At 46.0% G+C, this 14,668-nt stretch overlaps 1 long non-coding RNA gene across 3 annotated transcripts in view; it reads right to left on the bottom strand.

The window, feature by feature from the left end:
- LOC140607494 (uncharacterized) overlaps nucleotides 1-4,379 on the bottom strand; it is a 122,368-nt gene extending 117,989 nt beyond the window's left edge. For all 3 annotated transcript variants that reach the window (XR_012009498.1, XR_012009497.1, XR_012009495.1), the window contains exon 1: nucleotides 1,975-4,379. This is a non-coding gene — a long non-coding RNA (uncharacterized lncRNA). The remainder of the gene's footprint in view (nucleotides 1-1,974) is intronic.
- Between the last annotated feature and the right edge of the window lie 10,289 nt (nucleotides 4,380-14,668).

Raw genomic sequence — 14,668 nt, forward strand, 5'->3', positions numbered from 1 at the left:
AGGTGGGAATAATGTCTCATGCTGGGCCTGGCCTAGGACACCTCCCATGCATGCTCTTCCATACTCCTTCACTTTCTTTTTTTTTTTTAATTTTAAGGATTTATTTATTTATCTATTTATTTGAGAGAGAAAAGGAATATGGGGTGGGGAGGGGTAGAGGGAAAGGGAGTCCCATGCAGATTCCAGGCTAAGCGTAGAGCTGGACATGGGGCTCAATCCCAGGACCCTGACATCACAACCTCAGCCTAAACCAAGTGTCAGACACTCAGCTTACTGCGCCACACAGGTGTCCCTCCTTCCCCTTCTTCTAAGAGTCCTTGGAAGCCACGTGTTGAAAATGACAGGGCCACAAGTTAGAAGGAGGCTGGGTCCGTGAATCGCCACTTGGAGAAGAGCTACCTCCTTGCTGGTCTGGATCACCCATTTTGAACATCACACAAAGAGGATATGAAATCCTCTTGCTGTAAGCCACTGAGATTTGAAGCTACATCTATTACAGCAGCTAGTGTGGACCGATACAGGAGCCCTGCCCCTCCTTCCCACCCTGAATCTAGCCCCTACTGGGCATCCCAGGTGCTAGAGATGCAGTGCCTGCCCCCCTACCACCACCACTATCACCACTCCAGGCTTCCATCTCCGGTCACATGTGCCTTTCCCCAATTTCACCACAGAGCCTAGGGCCCAAGCTTGTTCTCGGCAATTGTCCTCCCTGGGAATTGCTCAAAAATCTGAGCCCTCACTGAAGCTGCTTCACCCAGCCGCTCCCCTGGGAAGACTGGGCTAAAGGCCACCAGCCCCCTGTCTTGCGACTCGCCTGATAGCCTCTGCACCTGGAAGCCCAGCACCAATTTCTTTCCATTGAGCAAAAAGGAATCTACACAAGTCACAAGATAAATAGCCGCAGAGATTACAAATAACCCATTGTCCAGGCTCGCCGGCACTCATCCCGTGCCCAGAAACCTCTATGTCACTTTGTCTCCACATCTCTTTCATCAGAAAGCAAAACGGAAAATGCAGCCTTGTTCTGGGGAGAACCCTGGTGGCTGCGGATGGAAGCATCTGAACACATCTGTCCGGCTGCCCAGGGTTTGGGTCAGCAGAGCCTGTGGGCTTCGTGGTCCCTCTCCAAAAGCCCCTTCCTCCTACTGTAAGCGGGGGAGGCTCAAATGTCCCTCCGAGAGCCTGCCAGCCGGGTGCATCACTGTGCTGTGATTGCCATCTTGTGGCAGGAAGGGCTTGAGGCAGGGGAGCGTCCCTGGTAAGCATCAAGAGGACCCAACCAACAGGGCATCAGAAGGGGACAGGCAAGATCAACGTTGCTTCCTCCCACTGCCTCTGAAAGCCCTTTCCTTTGCTTGGCCAAAAACAAAACAAAACAAAACAAAAAAACAAATCCCTGCTTCTTGTCTAGCCTCCTGCAAGTCAAATGCTTTGCAGATTACCTGCAACTACCTCTTCTAGTTTATTTCATTATTATAAAACCGATAACATGCACATTATTCAAAAGTTAAAACACTACTGAAGACTTTAAAGACGACAGTCACAAATCACTCCAAATCCACCCCTCAGAAACAGCCAGTGCGAGTACCTGGGGTAAGTCATTGCCGGCGTCTCTCCTTGCCACCTGCAAACGGAGAAGCAGCACGGCTTCTAGCAGGTCAGGGCGTGGGCTGTGGCCCCAGGCTGCAGGGGTTTCTCGCTGGCTGTGCCACTTCCTTGGGCAGGCCACTTACCCTGTTTATCTCATTTTCTCATCTTAAAAACAGAGGTAATAGTCACATCTCCCTCTCAGTTTTACTATGAGGGCCCAACCCTGAAATACAGAGCACAGTGCCCAGCCTGTGGAAACCTCACGTATTAGCCATTATTATGGTGGATGTGTGAATAGGCAGATAGGAAGGTAGACTTTTAGGAGAACGATATTTAACTATGCATGTTACTTATACATTAAAAAAAAAATAGAACTAGAGTTACCTGGGTGGCTCAGTGGTTCAGTGTCTGCCTCTGGCTCAGCTCATGATCCTGGAGTCCCTGGATCGAGTCCCACATCAGGTTCCACGCAGGAAGCCTGCTTTTCCCTCTGCCTATGTCTCTGCCTCTCTCGATGTGTGTCCCTCATGAATAAATAAATAAATAAATAAATAAATAAATAAATAAATAAAATCTTTTTTAAAAAAATAGAACTACCAGGGCACCTGGGTGGCTCAGTCAGCTAAGCATCTGACTCTTGGTTTCAGCTTAGGTCATGATCTCAGCGTTGTGAGATCAAGCCCCATGTGGGGCTCTGTGCTCAGCAGGGAGTCTGCTTGAGTGAGATTCTCGATCTCCCTCTCCCTCTGCCCGTCCCCACTCTGCCCGCCACCTAGCACGCACTCTCTCTCTCTCTCTCTAAAAAAATAAATAGAACTACGATATGATCCAGCAATTTCGCATCTAAGCATTAATCTGAAGAAAATGAAACGACATACCCACCCCCGTGTTCACTGCAACACTATTCACAATAGCTAAGATATGGAAACAACTTAAATGTCCATCAAAAGATAAATGGATAAAGAAAATGTAATATATATATATATATGTATATATATATATATATACACACACACACAATGCAATATTATTCAGCCATTAAAAAAGGGAAGAAATCTCTATTTGCAACAACACGGATGGACCTTGAGGGCATTATGCTAAGTGAAATAAGCCAGAAAAGAAAGACAAATACCGCACCATGTCTCTTCTCTGTGTAATGTAAAACAACAAACCAATAAACAAGCTCATAGATACAGAGAACAGACTGGTGGCTGCCAAAGGCAGGGGGGTCAGGGGTGGGTAAAATGGGTGAAAGGGTAAAAAAATAGAAAAGTTATAAAAGCTATAAAATAAGTTTAAAGTTATAAAATAAGTAAGTCACGGAGATGTGATGTACAGCATGGCGTCTACCTAATAATACCATATTGCATATTTGAAAGCTGCTTGGAGTAGATCTTAAAAATTCTCATCACACACAATACCTGGTGGCTCGGTTGGTTAAGCGTCTGCCTCTGGCTTAAATCATGATCCCAGGGTCCTGGGATCAAGCCTCACATCAGGTTCCCTGCTCAGCTTCTGGGAGCCTGCTTTTCCCTCTGCCCCTGCTCATCCTCTTTTGCATGCTCTCTCTCTCAAATAAAAAATAAATAAATAAAATCTTTTTTTTTTTAATTCTCATCACACACAAAAAAAGATCTGTAAGTATGTGTGGGGAGGGATGTCAGCTAGACTTATTGCAGGGATCATTTCACAATATGTACACATATTAAATCATTATGTTGTGTATCTGGAACTAACAAAATGTTATCTGCAATCATACTTCGATCAAAATAAAAGCATGGACCATGGACACGGCAGGGATAGGGAATTCACAATTGGAGAGGCTAAGAACTGAGCAGCTGAATCCCTGAGTCCCCAGGTGACCCAGCTGTGTGTCTCTCGGCTGGTTCTTCAGCCCGCAGCACGCCCCCCAGGAATGCTGCACTCACTTAAGCAGTTCCCACTCAGGGGGAACAAGGAGTGCTAAACACCAACCAGGGAGAAACAGAATTAGGAGAGTAAACCCATCCTGTTGCTGGCACGAATCTGTGAGTTCCCTGAGGGCAGAGGTGGCTGTCACATACCTGGTTGTCCCAGCTCCTCTCTCTTCACCTGGCTTATCCTGGATGCTCAGCCCCATGTACTGAAGGAACAAGTGACTGTCAGGTGGACGTGGAAGGCCAGGCCTAGAGAGCCACTCCAGGGGATGCCCCCCACTGAGAACTCACTCTGCCAGAATTCCTGCTATCAACACATGTGGTCCATAACAGAGAGCTCCCAGCCAATGCCAGCAGAAAGTACCTTGAACGCACCGGTCATTTCACCCTCATGACTTAAGGGTCATGGTCTCCATCTTGCAGTTAGGTAAACTGAGGGTCAGAAAGCCAGAAGCTTACCTCGGGGCACATAGCTAGTAAGTAGCAGAGCTGGGATTTAAATTCAGGATCCATGGTGTCTGACTCCCAAGCTCTCCCAGCTGATCTAGTTCTTACAGCAAAGGGAAAGTAATAACTTATCCACTTGCTTGTTACTTCCAAAGAACTTCAGGAAGTGTCCACATCTAGTCACAACCCACATTCAGTCCAGCCAAGCAATCCAGGGGCAATTAGAAAATGGCTTTTTGATCCTTACCTCTTTTGCCAAGTACCTCATAGAGTCTAAAATCTTGGCCATCTAGAATCCTTATGATATTGGGGTTTGGGGTCACCTGGGTGGCTCAGCAGTTGAGCGTCTGCCCTCAGTCAGGTCAAGATCCAGGGGTCCAGGGATCAAGCCCTGCATCGGGCTCCCCATGGGGAACCTGCTTCTCCCTCTGCCTGTGTCTGCCTCTCTCTCTCTCTCTCTCTCTCTCTCTCTCTCTCTCTCTCATGAATAAATAAAATAAAATAAAATAAAATAAAATAAAATAAAATAAAAATAGTCACCACAGATCATCCAGGAAACTATGATGGATGCAGCCTCTCCCTCTTCTCTACAATCTACTGCCAACACAGCCACTGCCTTGGTTTGGGTTGCTATCAAGGCACCATAGACTGGGTGGCTTATAAACAACAGAAATTTACTTCTAATGGTTCTGGAGGCTGGAAGTTCAAGATCAGGGCATCACTACGGTCAGGTTCTGGTGAGAACTAGCTTCCCAGTTCACAGATAGCTGTTTCCTCACTATGTCCTCACAAGCCAGAAAAATAAGAGAACTTTCTGGCGCCCCTTTTATGGACACTAATTTTTAACTTTTAAGGGCATTATTCCTATTCATAAGATTGCCTAATTATCTCCCAAAGCCCCCACCTCCAAATATTGTTACATTGGGAATTAAGTATCAATATAGGAATTGGGTGGGGGGAGACAAACATTCAGTTGCTACTAGCTACCAAAGTGACTTTAGCGTCTCTAAAATAGAGTCAAGCTTGCTACTCTCTCACTTAAAATTCTTCCCTGACTCCCTACCACTAAAGAACAAAGCCTAAGACCCCTTACATGACACACAAGAGCCTATGCCATCTGCCTCATCCACCCCAACCCATACTCCCACCTTGGGATAAATCCATGCCTTTAGACAAGCTATTCTCTGTACCTAGAAATCCTTTTCCATTTTTAACATCAAGAACTCCTCAAGGAATATCAAAGACCGGCAAAAAAGAAAACAAAATTATTATCTCTGGAAAGCTCTGATACATCTCTGACAAAATTAATCATGCCCTCCTTCGTGTTCAGCTAAAACTGACACTGCCTGGATCACCTTCATGAGTGTCCAATAAGCGCTCAACAAATGTCCGATGATTGTTTAGAACAGATAGAGAATAACCAAAGGGATATAAGACAAATTTTCAGGGAATAATGCCCTAGAAGAAAGTCTCTCCATGCCCATACATTGCCCTGTCCAGTGACTTCAATGTCACCAAGGAGGATGCAAGAAAACAAGGGGTCATTCCCATCTTTGTTAAAGGTATCTTGGGTATGGTGCCTCCTCAGAGCCCTCATCCCCTTCCCAGTGCCTGGCTTGATGCTGGTGTCTGCCCAGCCCCAAGTGGAACCTGGACCTGTCTAGCTCTGTCCACCCAAGAACCCAGAGGCAGGTGGACCCATTCCCCCTCTGAACTGTGGGCAAGAAGGTCAACTGATGCAGAGCTGACCAATGGGGCCAGCGTGCTGTCCAGTTCCACAGCTTCCCATCCAGAATGTGAAGAATGGACTTAGAGCTTCCGAAGCAGGCAAAAGAGATAGTTATAGGGCTGGAAAGAAAGCTGGAAAGCTCATAGTGGGGTCTTTTCTCCCCAGTCACTGGGATCTGACACATAGGAATGAGGCATGAAAGATTATGACCAATTCCTCTTGAAGTCTCCTAGCCCTCTGAGAAAAGGAGACTGGCAGACAAATGTGCTCTCAACAATGGCCAGCCCCTGGGGCTCTAGGGGCATGGGCACTACTTGCCCAGGACAGGGCTATATGCCCTGGAGCCACTATTACCCCTTCATCCTTTCCTCCCTCCCTCCAGTGGACATATCTACCATGTCCATATGATGAAGCACGAGGAAAGGAAGAACAGAATTCCCAGAAATCCCACGAGCCCCCAGATCTGTCACATTCAGATATCCCTGAGAGAGCCCCTCGATCTCTGTGTACTAATTTGGTTGTGTAAACAGACATTGGATTTGGAATCTGGAAACTTAGGTTCAAGTCTCAATCCAGCCACTTACTAGCCATGTGACCTTATGCGAGTCACTCCCCATCCCTGGGCCTCAATTTGCTCAGGAGCAGGAAAGGATAAATAAAAAGCTACCTCAATGGCCTCTTCCAAACCTAACTTTACAGTCCTCAGTGGTGACCAAAGTAGGAGAAAGGAGAGGGGAGTTATACATGGGGCTCCTGCTCAGCTGAGCTCATCCCCAGATGTAGCAAATGAATGACTGACTGGCTGTGTTTGCACTCATCTGGTCTACCAAAAATGTGCCTGCACTTTGAAAAAGAGATTCCTGATCTTTACCTTGACTTCATATAAAAAAAACATAATTGGGAAGGCAAAAGGGGGGTTGGGATAACTGGGTAATGGATATTAAGGAGGGCACTTGATAAAATGAGCACTGGATATTATAAGCAACTGATGAATCTCTAAATTCTACCTCTGAAACTAATAACATATGTTAATTAAATTGAATTTAAATTTTTAAAAAAATTTTTAAAGAAATAATAAGCAAAATGGCCCACAGAAGGGTCAGGGGATAATCCCCACGTTTTGCAGGAAAGGGAGATGAAACCCTGGGAGGCAGAGGCAAGGCTAGGAGTGAAGCCCAGGACTCTGGGTCTTCCTCAAGGAGTGATTTCAGGTTTTCCATGTCTCATCTTCTGAATCAGACTTCCAAGAACCATGGTCAAAATGGTGTTAGAGGCACTAGCGCAGTGTGCAGAGAGTATGAACATGTGAATTGTCAATTCTAGGAATCCAGATGCATTAGAACACAGTTATTTGCGTAATCTCAGCAATGGCAGTTTCATATATTTGGAGTTAATTCCATTTTTCTCTCTTATGAGAAAGTCAGCATAATGCAATGGTTCATTCTGCAGATCTAAAGAAAGCAACAGACCCTGTCCTCCAAACACAAACACCCAATTTTGAAACTATTTCAAAGAATCCTCAAACCCAATGAAACCTGCAAATAATCCACTAGGTGTTCTTGGACCCCAGATTAAGAACTCTGGAGAAAAAAAGACCTTGGGCTTTTTAGTTAAAAGGCCAAAGTTCAAATTTTGATGCTACCACTCACTGCTTATATGATGTTGGGCCTGTTCCCAAATCCCCAATTCTCTGTTTATCATCCATGAAATGAGATAATACTTCCCACCTCCTAGCAGTTGTGGGATTGAAGGAGATGCAAAGCCTCATATTATAGAGCAGTCGGTAATAAATGCCCACAGAGACTAGTACTCTCTGAGAGCCAGACTCTGTCTCATGCACTTTACCTGCACATCTCAACAACCCTATGAGACACGTATCATTATTATCTTTGTTTCCATAGATGAGGAGTAAGAGACACAGAGGAGCTAGGAATTTGCCCAAGATGGCATAGCTCTTTTTTTTTTTTTTTTAAGATTCTATTTTATTCATGAGAGACAGAGAGAGAGAGAGAGAGAGAGAGGCAGAGACACAGGCAGAGGGAGAAGCAGGCTCCATACAGGGAGCCCGACGTAGGACGTGATCCCGGGACTCCAGGATCACACCCTGGGCCGAAGGCAGGCGCCAAACCGCTGAGCCACCCAGGGATCCCCCGACGACATAGCTTTTGAATGGCAAGGCCATATGGTGGGCTCCAGAAAAAATGTTCTTAACCACCACACCATATTGTCTCACTGAGTGACAATTTCATTTATGCCAGAAGTGTGGTTTTAAAAAAAATAAGTAAATAAAAACGAAAGCAGAGGAAAGAAAAATGGAAAGAAACAGACAGATCTTATGAGAAATGAGTTGGCCCAAAGCCCCCTCTGCACAATTGCCCATGTTGCCATTTCTCATGGCACAGAAGCAGAGAAGCAGTGTCCTGAGCCTGGGGTGGTGGAGGCCCCTGAGGATCAGCCTCACCCCGGTTCCAGCACACTGGTCTCTGAAGACACTTACATGTTTACGTGTGCAGGCTCCACTGCAAGGATGCGTCCCATAAATCACTCTACTTAGTTCTCATTATCTCTATGAGACAGGGATACCACTAGCCTCATTTTACAGATGAGGGAACTATAACCCAGGCTAGAGAGAGGCAGAGCCAATATGAGGGTTTCCACCAATAGGATGTATCAATAAAAAAAGAGTTCCCATGCCCTTGCCCCAATTTCTGATCTTCCAGTCCTTTGTCAGCACACAGACATGATGGTAGTGCAGCGGCCCATTGCTCCCAAGCTGAGGGTCCAGTGTGAAGTGGCAGGGAAATTCTCTGCAGCGTAATACACGAAGAAACTCAAAGTCCTTGTCCCAGGAGCAGCCAGAGAACAGCTCTCAAACCAGGGTTATGTGATCAAAATCTAACTCTGCCTGTGCAGGGACAGTGGTGGCAATGAGACCTCTGCGTGGCTACAGCAACTGTCAGTGGCCCAGAAGGAAGCCTTTCCCCTGGACGGCCCCCACCCCCTCCTGCCTGCACTGCCAGAGTAAAGCACAAAGCCTGGATCAAAGAGCTAGTCCAACTTGGAAAATAACTTCTGAAAAATCATAAGATCTTAAAAGGAATTTTGAGTGATGCCAACTGGATGGGGTAAAGAGAAAAGAGATGCAGGGATAAAGCTATTTGAATACAAAAAGCAAAGAACTGCTCTTAGAGCGAGTGAAGAATTTTAACATTTGCGGTAAAAGGGAATTTAAAAACCACCACCCTGTCTGAACTGTCATGTCCACAGCAGCCTCACTCACAAGAGCCAAGACATGGAAACAACCCAGTGTCCGTCCCTGAGTCAAAGGATAAAGACGATGTGCTATCTATCTACAACATAGACAACAGGACGTTACTCTGCCTTGAGAAAGGGTAGCCAGCCATCTGCAGCAATACAGATGGAGCTCGAGGGCATTATGCTAAGTGATGCGAGCCAGAGAAAGACAAATACTGTATGACCTCACTTATGCATGTTATCTAAAAAAGTGAACTCAGGGCACCTGGGTGACTCAGCGGTTGAGCGTCTGCCTTTGGCTCAGGGCGTGATCCCAGGATCCCGGGATTGAGTCCCACGTTGGGCTCCCCCACAGGGAGGCTGCTTCTCCCTCTGCCTATGTCTCTGCCTCTCTTTCTGTGTCTCTCATATAACTAAAATCTTTTTTAAATTTTTAAAAAGGATGAGCATTACAGCATGTAACCATGAAAAACTGCCTACAGGGGCAGCCTGGATGGCTCAGTGGTTTAGCACCGCCTTCAGCCCAGGGTATGATGCTGGAGACCCAGAATCGAGTCCCACATCGGTCTCCCTGCATGGAGCCTGCTTCTCCTTCTGCCTGTGTCTCTGCCTCTCTCTCTCTCTCTCTCTCTCTCTCTCTCTGTCTCTCATGAATAAATAAATAAAATCTTAAAAAATAAAAATAAAAAACTAAACTCATAGAAACAGAGACTAGCATGATGATTATCAGGGGCTCAGGGGGGTATAGGGAGATGTTGGTCAAAGGGTAAAAACTTCCAGTTATAAGATGAGTAGGTTCTTGGGATCTAATAATACTGTGTTCTATACTTCAAAGTTGTCAAAAGAGTAGACCTTAAGTGTTCTCACCATAAAAAAGAAATTGTAATTATGTGATGCCTGAAAGAGGTGTTAGGTAATGCTGTGGTGGTAATCACATCGCAGTGTGTGAGTGTACGCCTGAAATGTACACAATGTCATGTGTCAGTTCCAGTAGACCCCTGATATCCGGGATACATTCCAAGACCCCCAGTGGATGCTTGAAACCACAGGTGGTACCAAACCCAATATGTATTATGTCTTTTCCTATACATACATCCCTGTGATAAAGTTTAATTTATAAATGAAGCACAGTAAGAGATTCACAATAAGAACTAATAATAAAACAATTATAACAATATACTGTAATAAAAGGTATGTGAATGTGCTCACTCACTCTCTCCCTCTATCTCTCAAAATATCTTACTATACCATACTCACCCTTCTTCCACAGATGCCAGATGATCAAATGCCCATGGGATGAGATGAAACGAGTGAATGACACAGGCATTATGAGGTCATGTTAGGTTACTACTGAGCTTCTGACAACACATCAGAAAGATCCTCTATTTCCAGACTATGTTTGACTACAGGGAACAAACTTTAGATAAGGAGAGATGACTGTATATCTCAATAAACCATCTCCCATTCCCACAGCTAAGAGGGCAATGAGTTCACCGAAATCATTTTACCAATAGGGAGACTGAGGTCCAAAGCCAGGAAGACTGTTCAAGGTTGTGTGAGTAAATATGTAACAGAGCCAGGCCCCAATCCTCCTGAGCCCCAGCCTGCTGCAGGATTCCTGGAAGAATTCTGTGTTCATTTGCCTCTGTAAGATGGTCACGTCCATTGGGTTGATGGGCTGACTGGATACAGTTCTTAGAAGCCATCAAGCTACGAGCCTGTGAAAGAAATCCCTACCCTAGATCGCATCCTGACCCTTCGGAGGCTAGAATGGCTCAGCCAGAAGGACCCTTCAGGGCCTTTTGCTCAAACCCCCTCATTCCACTCAGAAGGCCAGGTTGAGAGAGGGAAGGAGCTATCCTGAGAACACCACTGCATCAGGGAAGAAATTAACTGGAACTCAGATCTTCTGGCTTTAATTCTACTTTCCCATAATGCTGCAATTTTTTGGTTGTAAGTGTTATGGACTGAATGTGTCCCTCCCAAAATTCACAGGCTGTAGCCCTAACTCCCAGTGTGACTATAAAGGGAATACAGCTTGTAAGGAGGTAATTACAGTTCAATGAGGCCGTCAGGGTGGGGTCCTAGTCCAGTAGGCCTTATAAGGTCCATGATATGAAGAGAGAGAGATGGCAGGAGAGGGCTGCACAGAGGAAGGGCCATGCAAAAATATAGCGAGAGGGTGGAAGCAGGCCAAGGGAAGAGGCTCAGGAGAAACCAGCCCTGCCAGCACCTAGATCTGGACCTCCAGCATCCAGAACTATGATAAAATAAACATCTGTCATGTAAGCTACCTTGTGTGCAGCATTTTGTTACTGCAGCCCTAGCAGATTAATACAGTAAGGGTTTCCCTTGGGCCCCCTCAAGTATTGGGCATTGATTATTCTGAGGCTTGCTCCAGTCTGAGAACCCCCGGGCTCCCTCCACTGTGGGCCTGAATGGCTCTCACACAAGTTCTGTTCAATCAAGGATTGAACATACCAAAGGCAAATGAGCTAATTAGAGGCCTTTCAGAGGACTAGGGGGGAGGAATTGAAAATAATGAAGAATCAGGACCCTAGAACATCTTAAAAGAAATTGTTTCATTATTTCCAGGGTCTTAATTCATGTATAATTTTTTATTCCTGAAGTCCAGTTGTTATTTCCAATTACTATGGGCAATTATTACTATCACAGAGCTTCACACCAACAAAGAATCTCAAAACCCCCATTTGCAAATGAAGAAACAAAAGCTCAGAAAGGCTGTGGGACCTTCCAGGGTCACATAGCAAATAGGTGGCAAGACAGGGAGCTGAAATGATGCAAGTCTTGACTGCCTCCCACGGGGACGTGTGACCAGGATGGTAGCAGCCCCCACCTGCCCTCTCTTTAGAGCTGCCCACTAGGCTTCTCCATGCCACCTTGGCTCATTTGTAGCAATCCAAACCACTGGACTCAGCAAGAAGCTCCTTGACAGAGTTCCCCTTAATTTTGATGCAAGCATCCTTGGAATGGTGAAGTTCTTCTGGGCACAATCACAACACATTTATATCTTTCTCACACTCAGACTAGACAATCATGCCATTGAAAGCTCCAAAGGGGAGACTGCCCACACCCCAGCCCTCTCAGGGAAGAAAAGAGAAATGTGCCACCTAGAAGTGAACTCTGTCTAGAAATCCCAGACAAGTCACCTATGGTGGGACAGGAGCCTTGCAAGGGTGAGTGGGTGGGGAAGCATAGACTTTACAGGAGTTTAGACACCCTCATATCTACTACCACACCAAGCAGAACCAGCCCACTTCACATTTCACCTCTTCCTTTCTGGAACTTAGAAGGATTCTAAAGTCTGGACCTCAGCACCAAGAATAGGCCCAATGGCCCAAGGACAATTTCTCACATTCCCTTTTCATCTCCTGCAGGTCATCTCATTGGGTCATTTGGGCCTCTGGACACCCTTGGGAGGATATAATAACTTATCATCATGCCCATTTTATAGGATGCTGAGGGTCAAAGAAGTCAGGCAACTAGTCCAAGAACAGTTGGTTACATGGTACAGCCAGGATAAGAACTTAGAGGACCTGAATCCAAACCTGTGCCTCTCTGCCACACTAGCTCTCCCTGGAATCTCCCCATTAGGCAAATTCTATTACATCACTGCCTTGCTTGAAACTGTTTTGTGGCTCTCCCTTCCCCCAGGAGCTAGGATTCCCAGCTACTGAGCCTGTCTGGGAGCATCCTCATGACCTTACCCCCTCCCGCTTTGGCTACTGTCCCTCCCACTTTGTGCTCTACAGTTTGCCTCTGTGCCTTTCCCAGTGCTATTCCCTCTGCCGGACATGTCCTTCCCCTCCTTCTCCACTTAACAAATGTCCATTCTCCCTTTAAGGCTCTATCTTTATTCTACCAGAAGAGTCAATTCTTCCTACCTCTTCCTTTCCCTGTAAATGTGTCTGGGGTTGCAGATGCCATGGCTGCCTTGTAATCGTTCCCCTTTTGTACCAGGCTGTGAATGCCTGAAAGGCAGAAACTGGCCCTCCTCCACCTGTGACTCCCCAGCTCCACCAGAGCAGGTGCAAAAGGCTGGCTCCAGGGACTGGAGTAGATTCCAGCTACTGCCCACCAAGCTGCATAGATGGAAGGAGCCGACTCCCAGAACCAGAGACTCCTACTGAAGCAAGAATGCAAACATTCAGACAGACTCTTGGCAAAGCTACTCCTCTCCCTGCATTAGGAACACATAAAAGGCTCCAGCTTCAATCACGCCTTAAATAATAGCAGAATGTCTACATGTTCCTGAGGGCTGGAGAGCTCTTTCCCAAGGATTTCAGTCCTGCCAGTCCCAACAAGTCAGAATGAGCCAAGATCTTTGGCAGGTGCCAGAAAGACAGTCTCAGTGAAGCTCCAGAGTAGACCCTAGAAATGGAGAAAATGGGTACCTCTATACACTCAATGGGTCGTTCGGTCTTTGCTCCACACCTTGTGACACCTGCCCCTCCAAGGGTTAGAAAGGCAATAAATGAAGAGCAAAATCAAACTGGTTAACGTTGCTGCCTCTTAACGGATGACTGGGGACCACAGTGATGAATTCTAATAGGATTAACATACCTACAGTTAATCATGTTATTGTGGGGTCCTGCAGAAAGTGATTATTAAGGCTGGTGGTGGGAGGCAAAGGATCAAAGGGTCTTTAAAAAATACAGAGCTCAAGGGTATACCTCAGACTAATTAAATCATGACTTCTGGATTTGAGTCCTGGGCATCAGAATTTTTACAAACCTGGCAGGTGATTCTAATGCCCAGGTATGATTGAAACCTGCTGGCCTAGATGCAGGGCGGGGAGCAGTGGCAGGCAGGGTCATTCATTCATCCTACTTCCCTGAGACCTGTTCCTGCCAGTCACTGGGCCAAGTGTGGGCGTGGTCGAAAGAAGGGGTTGTGCTGTCTGGCTTCCCTGGCTTCTCGAAGCCCACAGTCTGCTCCCGGAGCCACAAGGCTTGGCCTCTAAGAAGGAGGCTATGATGGCAAGCAGCTGGGGATGGCATTCAGGGCAGGGATGCCCAGGCTTTGGGTCCTCACAGTCCTGAAAAAATTAAAAGTAGAGGAACTCAGGATAAAAGAGCTACTATTAATCATTAAGATCAATTCATAAAAGTGAATCTCATTTTAAGTCCTCTGGACTACAAGATCTTTCAGAGGACATGGGATGAGCACTGGGTGTTATACTATGTATTGGCAAATTGAGTGTAGGTTTAAAAAATGTAAAACAAAGTAAAATAAGTAAAAGAATAAAATTGGAAAAAAGATCTTTCAAAGGACAAAGTCTATCTGTCATTTTTCCCCTTTTGTTTTTAAGATTTTATTTATTTATTTATTTATTTATTTATTTATTTATTTATTTATGAGAGTAAGCTCGCAGAGTGGGGATGAGGCAGAGGGAGAAGGACAAGCAGACTCCGGGCCAAGCTCAGAGCCCAACACAGGGCCCTGACCCACGACCCCTGAGATCATGATCTGAGCTGAAATCAAGAGTCAGACACTCATCAACAAAGCCATCCAGGTATCCCCTGTCATTTTTCAGCTGCACCTCCCCGGGGCCAAGAAGGCCAGGCATTGGGATGGGATGATACTGATTGCAATAGTGATCATCACCTATGGCTATCGAACCCTGGCTCTTCTCAACAAGTGCCAGCCTAGCCATTTGGCTCTTCTGTGACCTCTCTGAGCACTCACACCCACCACAGGAGGCATGAGG

The sequence above is a fragment of the Canis lupus genome, chromosome 16, assembly GCF_048164855.1.
Source record: "Canis lupus baileyi chromosome 16, mCanLup2.hap1, whole genome shotgun sequence".
Classification (NCBI taxonomy): Eukaryota; Metazoa; Chordata; class Mammalia; order Carnivora; family Canidae; genus Canis; species Canis lupus.